The 17145-nt window shown below is 35.1% G+C and overlaps 1 protein-coding gene across 2 annotated transcripts in view; it reads left to right on the top strand.

Moving 5' to 3' along the window:
- The window catches only part of PHF2 (PHD finger protein 2), a 138056-nt gene that overhangs the window by 32808 nt on the left and 88103 nt on the right, over nt 1-17145 (top strand). The gene's annotated exons all lie outside the window — the stretch shown is intronic.

The raw sequence follows: 17145 nt of genomic DNA, 5'->3' as shown, positions 1-17145 counted from the left end.
ACTGGATTATATAAATACAATTGTTATAAATACATTTTGTTACAATTGTAACAAAAGTTACAATTTTCAGATGATAATATTCTTTTGAACTACATACCTATTACTTGGAATTTGGCTATTGGACAACATACGTGGATTCTCCGTGCCCTTTATTATGATCAAAAGACTGATAATGCAGCATTGGAAAGACGCATGAATGGCCCCTTTCACTCAATGGATTGAGGGCCTGATTACATTTGCCACCTATGAGCAGATTCCCTGTAGACGTAGATTTTGAACGTGCAAATATAATGAAATATTAGAATATTTTGCACAAAATACAATAGATTAAAACATGATACTAATATAAATCCATTACACACACACATAAATAATAATTGCATTAGATAGCTATATATAGAATTGTAGCTCTGTACTATTGACTGGTAGAGCACATTCCAGACTGTGGGCTCCTATTTCACATTCAAAGCTTAAAGCTAAGAATCTTAATTTAGAAATATGTGTTAATTTATGTTGCATGCAATATTTATTAATGTATTGTTTCAGTATATCAATTCACTGTTAATGATATGAACAAAAATACACACAATTAGAAATTATAAAGCAACAAAAATTATAATTGGTAAAACTTAAAGGCCTGACTGAAGGGAAAGGTTAGGTTAAGAAAAGTTTAAGAAAGATCTTAACCTTGAGCAGTGGTTAGAATACAGTATTGCAGGTTAATTCTGCTGACTGCCAGGAGTTCGATCCTGACTGGCTGAAGGTTGTCTTAGCCTTCCATCCTTCTGAGGTTGGTAAAATGAGGACCAAAATTGTTGGGGGCAATATGCAGACATTGTAAACTGCTCAGAGAGTGTGCAAAGCAGTGTGGAGCTGTATATAAGTCTAAGTGCTATTGCTAATTCTATTCTTGATAAGCTAAGGTTTATCTGAATTAATTGTCTGATCAGTTATTGTCTAATTGCTGATTCAGCTTAAACCATGCTGAATCAGTATTATTATCTATGAGACATACTGAATGACATAGAGGTTGAAATGTAATTGGCAGTCTTACATGAGAAAGGCACTGGTGTCAGCAGGCTTCATATGTTGAGTTCACCATCAGTTCTTTACCTGTTTTGTTCTTCACTGCTTTTCATGGGGGACAATGTATTAAAAATTCATTTAGAATCTGTAACAGCTTTTCTATGCCATCTTAAATATTCAGTTTTTCATTTCTTATTTTGATAACAGGCACACTTGTTGGGATTTCAAGAATTAGGATGACCATTTGATAGCAGCAAAGCATGATTTTATGATTGCTTGCAAGTCCAGAGTCACTTATTTGAGGTGGGCGGCTATAGAAATTGAAGAAATAAAAATAAATACAGAAATAAAGTGAAAAAGAACTATCTAATTCTTTTCTACCATATGATGGGTATCTGAATATTTGAAGCCCAGATAGGGAAACTTATTTCAATAGCATAATGCATCTGGAAATTACTTTGGGGAAGAGAGAGGAGCAGTAGGGTTAAATCATCTGTTTGTAAGCTATTGTGAGGCAGTGATAGGTAAAATATTCAATTAATTACCTCTAGCTCCACTAATTAATTAATCAATTTGTATAATCACCAGATAAAGACACTTCTCCCTGATCCATCAACTGAGACTGTCATCAGGCATTCACCTGCCTACCACTGCCATTGAACTGAATATGGTTTGCTTGCAAATAAGAAATTCTTTCTGGAGAATAAAATATTATAAAAATAAATAATATGATTGTGCTGCAAAGAACAGTATTCCTTATGAATAATTTAAGTATGCTTTCCCAACAATGTTATGTTGTGTGCGTGGTATACATCCAACTGCGTCAGTTTGGAATTAACTACATCCTAACAAGTATACTTCTTGTCCTCTAAAAGTTCCCTTGTATCTTCTTTTAAGTTCTTGCCAGTCTTCTAAAGTCTCAGCAAAACTGATCTGCTGTAGGCTTGTCTACCCCTCAAACACTGCAAATGGAGCAGACTGTGGTCTTTTCAACCTATGGAAAGAGATGTTAGATGCTATAATTTCCATAGTTTGCCTGGGAGAAACTTTTGAGCGTATGAATCCTGAAATGTTAGCAATGTGCTTGCTGAGGAAGGCAAGAAACTGTTAATAACTTGATTATCAGTGGAACAGGTATTTTCAAGGGTGCAAAGGCCAATATGCTTGCTATCGTTATATTGTTGGACCATGACAGAGTTATTCACATGATTAGGTCCCATCATGCCATAATAAGTGTAGCAATCTTACACCATGTCATATTACCATTCATGTATCAGTTCTGAGATGAAAAATCACTGATCAGCCTTTAGAAATGACACCAGTGGACATTTTTTTGTTTTTGTTTTAATTTATATGCCGCCCTTCTCCGGAGACTCAGGGTGGTTTACAATGCGTTAAGCAATAGCCTTCATACTTTTGTATATTTATACAAAGTCAGCTTATTGCCCCCACAATCTGGGTCCTCATTTTACCTACCTTTGAAAGGATGGAAGGCTGAGTCAACCTTGAGCCTGGTGAGATTTGAATTTACAGTAATTGCAAGCAGCAGATGTTAACAACAGTGCTTAGTCCACTGTACTACAGGCTCTTATTATAATCCAATATTATGAGTAGATGTTATATTCTGTAAGTTTCATATTTTTAATTTAGCAATTATGCAAAATAGGCCACATATGAGCCTCCAGGCATTTGATAGTTTGTTCCCTCCCGCCTTTATTATCTTTTATAAGTAATTCAAGATGACAAACATCTAATATTCCTTCCTCTTCCTATTTTCCCTACAACAACAACCCTGTGAGGTGGGTTGATCTGAAAGAGAATGACTGATTCACCCAATCACCCAGGCTTTTATATCAAGGAGGGATAGAGTTGCCAGGACTGCTTCCAAAAAATAGCAGACAAGCGGGGGTGGGTGGGTGGGGGGAGGTTTAAATAGTAAAAAAATTAAAAAAATTTTTACAATTATATATTTTCTTACAAACATTTTAACACTTATTAAAATAATCACTTCAAAACTTTACTTAAAATTCAAAACATCAAATATATTATAATAATATGTAAAATATTAAATTACATTTTACTTTGCTGTCATGTGTATTTTTTATTTGACTGCGCAGCTTTGATCAATTCTTTGTGTTTAAGGAATAATTCTTTAATTTCAGTACAATGTTGAGAAATATTTAAAAATATACAAAGTTCACTTCGAACTGATACAAGCAGTCGGTTACGTTCGTCAGTCCACAAATTTCCCATGACGCTGAAAATTCGTTCAACGTTTGCATTTGATACCGGAATTGATGCACAATACTGGAACAGTTTCAGTAAACTTCGAGCTGGCTCTTTCTTGAAAAAGTACGTCCACTTATCAAGGGATGAATCGCCCTGCAGATGAACATTTCCAGTTTAAAAGAAGTCTTTCGACCGCTTTAAACAAACTTAACCAACGTGTTGGACTATGGCGCAAAATTTCATGGAATTCTGACTCGCAAAACTCAAAAAATGATTTCAACTCTTCTCGTTTCTTTGCAGAATTCGAAAATTCGGCAAAAACCTTCAGCACTACATTTTCGATATCAAAAGATAACGGCTTTAATGCATTTTTTGCGCTGTTGTGTAAAATGTGATTATTGCAATGAGCAGCTACAATATTGTCATTTTCCAGCAATAATTTTTGGTAAACAGATTTGTTCACTCCATAATTGACCGATGCATTATCTGCTGAGTAAGCTGACACATTATTTATTTCCAATTCGTTGTCACTAAGAACTCAACACAGCTGATTTTTTATTGATGTAGAATCTTCGAAAGAATCCTCATAAAAGTCTAAAATTTTCACACACAGTCCTTCTTCACAAGTAAAATATTGTGCAACAACGGGATACATTTTGCGATTTCCCTTGTTTGATGGGTCAGTGGAGAGAGAAAATGGAATTCCAGTTTTAAGATCATTGAGAACCAACTCAATAGAAAAAGGATACAAAACCTCATTGACAATAGCTGATGATTTGGTTCTTCCACAAGACATCTTTTTTACAATTTCTGAATCATCAAAAATTTGCTTCATTAACTTAATACCGCAATCTTGAGCCAGGAAAGAAATATGGTGTTTGATCCCATGGTAAGTTTCAGCCATTTCAGCTACAGTGACTTTCTCATTGAAAGAGGAGTCTTTAACAATGAAAAAGAATTGATTCGCTTGTTGCTGGAAGCTATTTTCTCCTTATCTAAATGATTTTTTGTGCTTGCATGCTGTGTGACAGCTTTTATACCATTATATTCAATTGTGAACGATTTCTGACACAATTTACAGTAGGCCGTCATATTTGTTCTGTCGGTTTTGTTGTTGGTAATCCATGCAAAAGTAGCTTCCCAGTCTTTGGTGTATTTGCACAATCCTCTCTTTCGTTTTAAAGAATTTGAAATCTTGCCGCTGTCACTCTCATCACTCGACACCATTTTAGGTCAGTCGACACAAGCTACAATACATTTTAAAAATGTGAACTGTACATAATTTTATAATATATTTTTATTTTAATCTCATCATTAATTTTTTCGGAGAATCGAGTTCAATGGATATTCGATCTTTGTCTCATTCTAACTTATGAAAAAAAAGACAAAACGCGATTCTCCTATCCTTCTTCTCTTAGACTGTACAGCTTTAGATTACGTACCATTTCATCATAAAGCTTTTGAATAAAAAAAATGTCCACTATTTTGTGAAAAAAAATAGTGAACATAAGGTGAAAAAAGCGGACTGTCCGCTCAAATAGTGGACACCTGGCAAGGGTAAGGAGGGACTAGAACTCACACTCTCCTGGTTGGTGCCTAGACCAAACTGGCAAAAACTAGCTAGACTACATCTCACAGCAACCCTTGTTGGATACAAATCCTGAGAATGGGGGTTTAGAAACAACTAGAGGGGCATATTTCTTATTTTCAATCCTAATGGTTTCCCTTTCCACAAAATTTTTGAAGTTGTTGCAGCTGCTGATGATATTTTTACTATTCTCACTGTCTTCCTGAAGATTCAAATACGGTTCTTATAAGTTTGTCATGACCAAATGGGTAATTTACAGTGTTGTCTAACCTGAGGTTTTGTTTGTTTTTTTGTTAGTGGAAGTGGAATTCTCTGATATTATACCACACACTGGATGTTATTGCATCAGCGGAGCCAAACTTGCAAATAAAGAAATTATTTGTAGTTGTAGTAACAATTAAAGCAGGAATACTTAATGCCAAGAGAGACTAGATTAAACTTCCAGCTCAGTTCCCTTTTGTTTCTTTACTTGAAGAACTAAAATAAAATGAGGGAATAAGGGCCAATGTTATGTGCTGCACCAAACTTGGATGTTGGTTCCTGCACCTGGAACTGTTTAGGAACTGACTGTTGTTTATATTACCTACTAATATCTCACAGCACTGGAAAGTTTGGGCATATTTGATTTTTGATTCTGTATTATTCATAAACAAGTGCCATTGGCTCTGTATGGTGATGATTGGTATTGTCTACTAGGTGAATGAATTTAAAAGGCTACGAAGCTAAGTTTTTTTAAAAATGAGTTGTTTGTTGAATTGTATTTCAAAATAAAATGATATATTCCAGTGATATTCTCTTATCTGCTCTTCTTATATTATGAACATCTCTTGAAAAAAATGCCATCTACATTAAAAAGAGGGTAATGGTTTTGATTTATATCAGCCTTTCCAACCTGACATCTACCACATGTTCTGGGATTGCAACTTCAAGAATTTTCAGGAAGCAAGCTGGCTAGGAATTGTCTGATTGCAGCTCTGACATGTCTGGAAGATGGTAAGTCAAGGAAGATAGGTTTCAAGAATTAGCCTGCAGATTTTCCTTGGAAAGTTGGTGTGATAGTAGGTAAGGTTTTTTTTTAAAAATGAGGAGAAATACTCCAGGGAGAAAAATTATACTAATTTTGCCAGTTAGTACAATAATTTATTTTTATTTTGTTTGTTATTATCCCAGTCATAGATCCCAGAAGATTTAGAGCCGGGGAGATAATATCATAAAATCATTACACATCTGAAACAAACTGAAATAAATTTATAAAATACAACAACTAGATTGAAAAAAAAAACTATGGAAACAATATGCTATAACCATTTGTCTGAAGTGGTGGGGTTTCCTGCCTAAGCAGGGGGTTGGACTAGAAGACCTCCAAAGTCCCTTCCAACTCTGTTATTCTATTCTATTCTATTCTATTCTATTCTATTCTATTCTATTCTATTCTATTCTATTCTATTCTATTCTATTCTATTCTAGGTCTGGGGAGAGAGGAGGATGTTATTTATTTATTCATTTATTTAATATTTATGGTGACCAGCTCCTTACAAGGTGACTATGGGCGGGTTGCAGGTTATAAGGCAACTAAAAAAACAGTTAAAAGATGAAAACAATATAAAGTTAAAATACTTTTTAAGAACTATACTAAAATATTTATGCCCTTTAGGAGAGATAATAGCTAGAACGGGCTCTACTAACCCAGGACAGAAAGAATGGACTCTTTCTGAGCCTCTACCTAAACTGTGTGGAAAAATATTCAAATAGGTTGCAAATGTTCTTTGGGCTGCCCTTTTTATAAAAGAATAGAAGAAAAGAATTCTTTTCTATAAAAGAATTGGTAACATCATGTTGATGATTTTGTTCCAATCTGAAACTCCAAAAAGTTCAGTTTACAATATCTGCCTTCTTCTTAAGTTGCAATATGGAAATATCTGCACATGTTCTCTCATTGCATAGACCCAACTGACTGTCTGACAAAGAAAGGGACATTTAATTTTTTTTTTGGAGGGGGAAAAGAGGTGGGAGCAAAAATATACATTCCATATTCCTTAAATTGTTCCCAAATTGTTAACCTTAGGAAAAATGGGGAAATTATGCATAGAAAGTAGTGAATTTTTCCAAATATTTAAATAACCTTCAAATGGGATCCTCTTACGGTAGAAAATTGCATCTTCAACTATTGAAAGTAAAGTGAATTTTCCAGAGAAAACAAAGCAACTTTAAAAAAATTGGCAAACTGTTAAAACAGTGTAAATTGCTAATGAAAACTATGTGGACTTGTATTGAGTTCCAATGCATTGAGAAACATAGCTTTTTACAATAACCCACAGTGGTATGAATGTGTTCAGGGGACATTAACCCCCCCCCATCTAAAGCCACTGCTGTTTCATAGAGAATATAGTACTGATCCTTCCAATTTCAGGCAGTATGAAGTTCTGCCTTGGCAATGTTTAGCATGGGCTGGCCAAACTTTAAGTAGTGATGAGCTATGAAACAATGTAAACTGTTAATATTTGAGTTGGACTGAGGAAGAAGCACTTTCTTCATGTTTTGGAAACTTTGAAAGTTTCTCCTGTTTGTCCTGTTGAGTTAGGCCAGTTCCAAATCAGTTTGCCATTAGTGTGATCTTAATGGGTTTTCAACAAAACTAAACAGAAGGCCTTCTATATTGCAGTTGCTTGTGCTCTTAAAATGGCACCATTTGAACAGTATTGCAAATGGAATCAGTGAATGAAGTTCCTGTAGGTTTTATTTTATCAGTAGCAAGAATGAAAATGGTTTGGCATATTTTAAATAAAAGAATCTTTCTCAGTTACTGCCCCGAGTAATGCTACTGCTTACCCATAACTAAGATCAAAGTAAGCCCACTAAACAAATAGAATGATCTTGCTAATGCTGATTTGGGAATTCTAGTTATGTTCATGAAAACCATTTTGTGTCTCCAGAATTTACTACTTCTAAGCAGAACACTGCCTCCACCAATAACAAAACAAAATAAAATGATGGTATGGTTTAAATTGCTGTGATTTAGCAGCTATGTATGTATTCCATTTAGAAAACATCATCATTTTATGTCTTCAAAAGACATAAATGCTATTGGCCATACAGCAAACAGTATTTTTCTACATAATTCTGACAAGTAGTGCAGCTAAGATGATCTTGCCTAATGCACATTAAAATTGCACATCACTGAAGGAAGGAAAAAAATAATGTGGTATCTGGTTGTACATGATACCACTTTCAGGGTAAAAACTGACATACTTTATTGTTCAATGTGAAACTAAAATGAATGGCTCCAATTTTTCTGTCAAAATGGGAGTTACATGATCTCAGATACTTAAGAGAGACTTTATGTTATTATCTGCGCATCATAACAGTGCAGTTTGGGACGACAGCTTAAAAGCAATTGCTCACTATGATTTAACATAATACATTAACATTATGTTTAGTACTGCTTTGCATAGAAAACATTTCTCAACATGGTACTATGTGTGTGTGTGTTTATTGTGTGTGTGTACATATGTATGCATATGTATAAACACACACACACACACACACACACACACAAAGAGAATATCCAACTACATATCCTTCATGTGAAAAAAAAGCCAAATATAACACAATAATCATAATTCAGGAATTCCTAGTATTCCCCAAATTTGTGCATTAATTTAGAAATAGAAACATCAGAATTTCCAATTATGTAATGTGATCAGGAACTTGGATATGATTTTTTTTTTTTTTTGCTTTAATTTATATGCCGCCCTTCTCCGGAGACTCAGGGTGGTTTACAATGCGTTAAGCAATAGCCTTCATATTTTTTTTGTATATTTATACAAAGTCAGCTTATTGCCCCCACAATCTGGATCCTCATTTTACCTACCTTTGAAAGGATGGAAGGCTGAGTCAACCTTGAGCCTGGTGGGATTTGAACTTGCAGTAATTGCAAGCAGCAGATGTTAATAACAGTGCATTAGTCCACTGTGCTACCAAGGCTTCTTGCCTATAGTCATCTGTGGTTTGATAATATAATTGCTATCATGGGAATGTATAAACTACTAAAACTCCTGTTGTATTTATCTATTTATCTGACTGTACCCTCAAATTAGCACAAACAATGCATTATACTACAACAATTTTTTAATCCAAGCACCAAAAATCTGCCAATTTAAGAATGCCACTACAATTATTTTTTTCTATTTATGTTATATATACTTCTTAAATCAGGGGTCCCCAACCCTTGGTCCACGGACCAGCACTAGTCCACAGCCCGCCCAGATCTAGGCTGTGCAAATAAGCAAAACCCCAACCGCACATGCGCAGGTTACAGGTAGCGCATAAAACCATACACCCCAGGTCCATGGAAAAACCACGCTCCATGGAACCGGTCCCCTGTGCCCAAAAGATTGGGGGCCGCTGTCTTAGATGATCATGGAACCATCCAGCATTGGGGTAAAAAATGTGGTTAAGCTAACATTTAATATTCATTCTGTCATATCAGTCTGCATTATCTTCCTGTCAAAACATGACCCAGTGGGTCACAAGGTTGTCTAATCTACTTTAAACATATTAGGAAACTTCAAATGGTTCAAAACACAGTGGAATAGTATTGTCGAAGGCTACAAACTGTCAGAGATTATTCAAAATAAAGCATAAACATTTTGAAACAATTGTTTTTGCTTCCTGCACATTATTGTGTTCAATTCAAAGGATTGTTAACCAGGGCCAAGTTGTGATGGGCTTTGCAAATTGTTTCCACAATTGTGTGTTTTTGTATTAGCTTGCCCAGTCTTGAAAACAGCCTTCCTCAATTTAATGCCTTCTTGGTGTTGGGAATGGAACATTACTTTGTTTCAAAGTAAATTTTGTTTACTTTAATCAAAGTAAATTGTTTCAAAGTAATTTGAAACTTTTTTTTGGTGCCCTGGCTTATGAAGAGAGATGATAACCAAGATCAGGCTTCCTCTCATACTGTATCCAAAATCTGATTTTTTTTTTCCAGAAATAGTTTAATTTTTAAAAACATTATTTCAGACATTTCTATAGTTACCTTTCTTACAATGAACTCTGGACTGCTTCTAATTTAATCATTATGTTTTCCCATATAGATATACATGTCATAGTTGCATCTACTTATGTAAAGTTTTTTAAAAAAATACTATTTACTAAAATTGTACACATAGAGTAAACATAGAAACACAAGACATAAACATATATAAAAATATAAACCTGCTAATGGACAACTAAACATCTAAGATATTTAAAAAACATATAGTCTACGTCTGGCCTTCACTTTCCTAATGGATGCATTAACTATTTCTTTCTGGTTTATTCTGTTGTATTTATTATTTATTTTTGTTATCTCTCTGTTATCTATAAAACTCTTTATCATCCAGCTATTTTTCTCTTCTTTTATAACATACCCCTTTCATGGACTCTAGTCTTTAATAAAAGCCTCTATAGATTTGCCTCTCTTGAAACATGTCAGCTTTGCCATCTCCACTAAGTCTTTAAATTTAACTATCCAATCTTCAACATTTGAAGCAAATTTTCCATTTTTCTGCATATAATATTCTGCAGTGATCTTATATACAATATTAAGATAGCATGCTTTTACTCAGTTCTTGTTTCATAAACCTTTATGTCCAGTTCCGGTTTCATCTGAAAAGGGATTGCCTGTTATTTTCATGAATGTCCTGTGAATCACGGACCAAAATTTTTTGGCCACTGCTCAAGTCCACCATATGTAAGTTCCATCCTGTTTTCTACATTTCTAACTTTTCCTAGAAACATTCTTATAGATTTCACAGATGTCCAATGCCTTCTGTGCATCTTTTTATTTTTTCTTAAATTAATGCACAGAATAATTTAATATTTTTAGTCCACATTTCCCCCAAATATTTTGTACCAATACAGTGCACCTAATTCAGCATCCATTTAATGTTAAATTCTTCAACATTAGCTTGGATATGGATATGTGTGTGTGTGTATTCACATTTGTTTGTTTGTTTTCCTTCCCTTTATCCATTTAAACACACAAAAAAAATTCATTAGGATTCACTATTGTTATTTCTTTTAGAATTTTACTGTCACCTCTACTGTTCTAATGGTGCTTCCCCATTGTCTGCTGTAAATTCATTCACAACATCTGTGCATAGGTATATATAGCTTTATTTTTGTTTTGCATGCAATTTTTTTCTTCTACATATTAGCATGGAGACATTTACCAAAATGTATGGTTGTCTTAAAGTGGGAAGAAATCAGGATTATGGGTACAGTCTATCCCACTTCCCTTTACTCTTCATGTATTCAGGTCTCAATCCGGGACTCAAAGTAGGGGTTCTGGATTTTATTAATATGTATAAAAATACATTTAGATGGAAAACATTGTTTTCCTGTTGGTTTATATTTGTTTCCATTGTAATTTCATGTATTGATTCAATTTTTATAGCATACCCTCCCCACAATCTCAATACATGATTCTGGGTGGCTAACAATTCCAAAACTATAAAAACATTGAAAACAATAAAAACATCCAAGATAAATAAATAAAAACATCCAGCAGCCAAGATAGTTAACCAGTTAACAGTAAAACCAAGAAATGAGGTCCTTAACACATTCAGCACCCCAGGATTGGGAACACATTGCATTGGCCCTCTTTATTATGGCCAGAAGCAACAAAACAAACATTCAGCAAATAAAGAAACAAATAAGGTTCATGTGAGTGGAACTTTGTATTCGGCAACAATCTGAGGCTGACTGGAAGCTAAATAGCAAAACCTAGTTCATTTTAGGTGATCTGGATGTTTTTATCAGCTTGTAGGAAAGTTACGAAGTAATCACCTGACTGCTCTGATATTATTGCTAGAAAAGGGAAAATGAAATTTTGACACAATATCCAAATACAACAGTGTGTCATTGTTTCCCCCTGGGGTAGAGGCACCAAGATAGAGGAATATTGTGGTATCTACCTGAGAATAGTGCAGAGGAGAGGGCTTTTGAAAACTGCCTTTGTGAAAGCCTAATAATATTTAGGTGTGTGAAGATAAGATGCCATCACTCTCCCATTAAATATATTCAGGCCCTACTAAAGCTGGGGAAAGTATGAATGTAACTGTCAAAAGATTGAAGATGTCAACATTAACATTTGGGGTTTTTTGTGAGGAGAAATCATAAAAATAAATATGTGCATGGTGCATTAATAACAAAAAAGTGAAGTAATATCATATATAAATACTTAGCTTCTATGTATGTATACATATGTATAGTTTTTTTGGCCTATTTTCAAAGCACACAGAAAGATCTGTGGTCTCTCACACAAAAGTAAGAACTCTGTGTTATGCACTAATAAAAATATAATTAATATTGAATTGAATAGCAAAATAGGTTATTCAACAACAGAACAATTGGTTTTTGAAAACTTCAAAATGTATATCAATACATAAAAGGGAAAGGATTAAAGAAAAAGAACAATAAAGAACAAAAATATTAGTAGAGATACATATGGAATGATGGAAGTAAAAATATGTACCTCTTCCTCCCTTCTTTACTACTTTACAAAAGTAAAATATGTGTTACTTTTGCAAGGCCAAAAATTTGGCAAACAACTGTACAGTTGCAAATAAAAACGGAGCTGGAAATTTGGAAAGCCTTATAAACATACAGAAGAATGCATAAATAACAGAGAAACAAATGAGAGCATTTCCAGAAAATGAAGATAATGAAATTAACTAAAAATATACATATCGAAAGGAAAAGAGAGACTAATATCAGTTACAAGAATGACCTTATAAAAATGTTAATGATCTCTCATTTCAGCAATAGACACAAATTAAAAAAAATGTAATTATACAGATATATCTGCCTTTTTTTTACATGACCAATATTTATTTATTTAAATTTATTGGCCACTCAACTACAGTGGACTGTGTAAATCTTACAGAGTAGTGTTTGCATATATATATATTGCTGCGTCCAGGCTACACTCTGGTCCGCACCCAACACAGAAGCCGCTGATTGGCTATCACACACACACACACACACACGTGTGTGTGTGTGTGTGTGTGTGTGTATGTATATAAAATTTATATTTGCTGATAAAGCAAATCCAGCAAATACAAATTTGGTATAAAATGGTTTGTTGTGAATGCGACTGCTTGAGGGTTCTTGGATTGGAGCTGAAAGGTGAAAGGGAAACAGTATGCTTTTGGGGTAGACCAGGTGCTTCATCAGAAAAACACTTGAGGGTTCCTGGGTTGGAGCTGAAAGGCAAAAGAGAGCAGAATGCTCTCTCTCACATGTTGGAGTAGACCAGGTGTCTCAATAAAACACTTAATCTTTCCCCTGGCTCAGGCTGATAAAGGGAGGAGAACCTGTGGCTCAGTGGTTAATCCAACTGCCTAACATGCAGGCAGCCCAGGTTCAAATCCAAGTCAGGGTAAGGCTGGCTGATGAGAGCTAAGAAGCTTGAAATAGATCTATACCAGTCTTCCTTTATTTCTTTATCAGTAAAATATATTCTTTATTTCTTTATCAGTAAAATATATTTGGTATATATATATATATATGCATATTCTTTCTAGCCAGGTTTTACCTACGTAAACTAAGATGTATATATATATATAAATAAATTTGGACCATAACATGATCCATTGTTTCTATTGTAAAAAATCTTTTATTTTACAGATTAAAAAATGTGAGCTATAAAGGACATATATGTGCTATGTATAGCGTTGTTGTTCATAAGAATGAAAAAGCGTGCTTCAGTGAAGTTGAAAAATAGCTATGTCAGAGTGATTATATTTTGGAAGCTGGTGTACAAACTATTTCTCCTCCAGCTTCTGGCCATGAATGCTAACGTATCATTGACCTAGAAAGCTGAGCGTTGTCTTCTTTTTTTGTTTTTGCTGCCATGGTTTCTTTTGGGATAAGAGAACTTAGTTCTTTTGTAAACATTCAGAAGATAATTCCAGATAACATCCAATGGCCATGACAGGGATTAGAAAGGCAGGCATGAATGATAAGACTGTCTATTGAAATAGGAGCAATATGAGTGCAAACTAACTCCAAGTGTAATCAGTGGAATTATTTGCTATTGGAGTTGTCAAGAGCTGTCCAATGTCATTGGATTTTACTGTTTGTCTCTATCATTTCCTGAACCTGTCAGATCAGGTTGGAGAAGCTGTGGAAAAGCCAAACTCATACCCACTAAGAAAGAGATCTAAAATAAAACTTCCAATACCATACTGTTTATGAAAATACATGATTATAGAATAAGAATAGACATATTTTTGTTCTGATAATACTATACCCCATAAAGCTGATTGGTGGGAATTTCAGGATTATTGAAGCTTGGCACTTGGCAAGCAATTCCATCAACAGACACATCAACCTACAACCAGCCTCCAAACCCCTGAGAATTCAAATAAACTGTACAACCAAACAGTGACAGCACCACCCCTCAACCAGCCCTCAACACCCCAACCAGCATTTCACCTCCCAATGACCCTCACCTGATGTGACCCGCATCTGACCCCCTCATAGCACCCCTCACAAGATGTTCACCTGACGTGACCCACACCTGACTCCTCACAAGATCCCACACAAGTACCTCACCTGATGTCACCTTATCATCACAAGACCTACTAACCACACAAAGCCCTAATAAACAGAAGAACACCAACACTGACATTCCCTAAATTCTGCTGTAGATGTTACCTAGCCTGGTAATGAAACGTTGGAAACCAACCCACAAGCCCATAGAATGAACCTCCACTCTCATAACTCATTATTAGTATGTAAGTGCACTTTTTTTATTGACAAGTAATTTACTTGAATGGAAATGGATTAAAAAATGCATTTCCATTTAGCATTGTTTATATCTCATTAAATCATTTTTGTATTGGAATTAAGACATTCCAATTGTATTGGAATGAGCCTGGATAGCTCTGCAGACTAAAAGCACTGTAATTTAACACCAGCTGTCTGCAATTAAAGTAAGTACGAATCTCGCCAGGCTCAAGGTTGACTCAGCCTTCCATCCTTTCTAAGGTAGGTAAATTGAGGACCCAGTTTGTGGGGGCAATAAGATGACTTTGCATAAAATATACAAAAGTATGAAGGCTATTGCTTAATGCACTTTAAGCTGCCCTGAGTCTCCGGAGAAGGGCGGCATATAGATCAAATTAAAAAAAAAAAAGACAAGTTAAAAAAAGGACAAGTTAGACTGAATCAGTCTTTTGGCATTTCCAATTCAATAATATTTCTACTGAGAATATTCTGAGAAGAAATAATATATGATTTTTTAAAAACTGACCCTATCGGGAATTAAATCTGGCAATAAAGATATAGAAAATGCATGTCCTTGACTATGTTTTCTTATGGCTACCACATAATTTAGAAGTAGGTGTTCATTCTCTTTTAAGTAATGTATTAATCTGTAATTAATATATATATTTTACACAGCCAAGTTCCCACCCAATCAGCTCACACCCCCACTAGCAGTTAAAAGGAAGAGACAGCTGCGATCTCACATTGCTCCTGGAAGCACGAAGCCGAGAACACCAGCCTGAAGATGACGAATGAGACTTCGTCGAAACGTCGCCAAGACACTTCCAATTTTATGTGGGAGAAGACCCGAATAACCAAAGACCTACATACAAACACCCGCGAAAACCTGAGAAAACATATATATATATATATATATATATATATATATATATGGAATATTATATTTATGTGTTTCGTAGAAAATATCAGAAGAGAGAAGTAGTATACAGAGGACTAAACAAGGCTGATGAGCTTGTTTGCCAAGTATAGCTGGAATGTCCAGTCAATTTAAAGGAATGTATCTTGGAATGTTGTCTATACCTAGGTACATCCGTTTGTAAATAGATATCATCAAAGGGGTTAGTATTGAAAATAAACGATAACTCGAAGTGCACAGCTTTTTTATTATTTAACATTCTGGATAAGAGGCAGGATTTATCATAAGCTTAGTCAACCAACTAGTTAAAAATTAGATATTATTAAATAACGGTCAAATCTCTAAGGCACAATTTTAGTCAGAGAGAAGGACAGAAGAATGATTATATGATCAAAGCCAGGTTGTTGAAATAATAAAATCAAAATCTTATCTAATCATGGATATTACTTATAACTTTAGTGTAAATTAGTTATGTGTAAATGAGGCCCGAGGTGGAACAGAGAGTGATTTTTATTTCAGAGTTCGGAAACTATCTTGCAGTGTAACTTTGTCATAATGGATGAATTTGGGGAAAGAAATGCCTTTTATTCCTGAATGTCCATTATTCACAGAGTCCGTCATCTGTAGCAACTTTATTTCTCAAATTATGTTTGCCTCCATTTGTGTCATTTCTGTAAGATCATTATGCAAATTTATGTAAGATGCAAATGACACAATCTGAAAAATGAAGGTACATTATATGTAAATAACTAAATAACCTAATTTAACTAAAATAAATACAATGAGAGTATTGTTATTTGAAGTGCTCATTGCATTAAGGTTTACCAAATTGTGGTTTTCATTCTATTAAGATAGTTTAGGTTTTTTTTTAAAAAAGTATAGAACTCTTTACTTTACTTTTTACTTTTATTTGATTTGTATACCGCCCTAATCCCGAAGGACTCAGGGTGGTGAACAGCCAACAATAAAATACATACTTACAAAATTTAAAAAGCAGAAATAAAATTGAATTAAATAGGTTGGCCCAGACAGATTAAAACCCCAATCAATTTAAAACAAATTTAAACTTTGAGTATTAAAAATATTAAAAACATATAAAATATTAAAATTAAAATTGTTTTAAAAAGAGGGAGAAAGTTAGGCCAGGCCTGCCTGGTGAAATAAAAAGGTCTTTAGAGCGCGGCGGAAGGCGCGCAGATCCGGGATCCTCCGTATCTCCGGGGGGAGCTTGTTCCAGATAGTAGGTGCCCCCACAGAGAAGGCTCTCCCCCTGGGGGGTGCCAGTTGACATTGTTTGGCCGACGGCACCCGGAGGAGCCCCTCTCTATGAGAGCGTACCAGCCGATGGGAGGCTATTGGTGGTAGTAGGCGGTCCTGCAAGTACCCAGGTCCTGAGCCATGGAGCACTTTAAAGATGGTAACCAAAACCTTGAAGGCCACCCGGAAGCCCACCGGGAGCCAGTGCAGCTCGCGCAGGAGGGGTGTTACATGGGAGCGCCATGTCGCTCCCATTACTACCCATGCGGCCGCACTCTGCGCCAGTTGGAGCCTCCAGGTGCTCCTCAAGGGGAGCCCCATGTAGAGAGTGTTATAATAGTCCAGGCGGGAG

The sequence above is a fragment of the Pantherophis guttatus genome, chromosome 2 (genome assembly GCF_059756535.1).
Source record: "Pantherophis guttatus breed Tessera chromosome 2, ASM5975653v1, whole genome shotgun sequence".
NCBI classification, from domain to species: domain Eukaryota; kingdom Metazoa; phylum Chordata; class Lepidosauria; order Squamata; family Colubridae; genus Pantherophis; species Pantherophis guttatus.
Note: the sequence above shows the minus strand (reverse complement) of the source record. Positions and strands in the feature narration are given on the sequence as shown.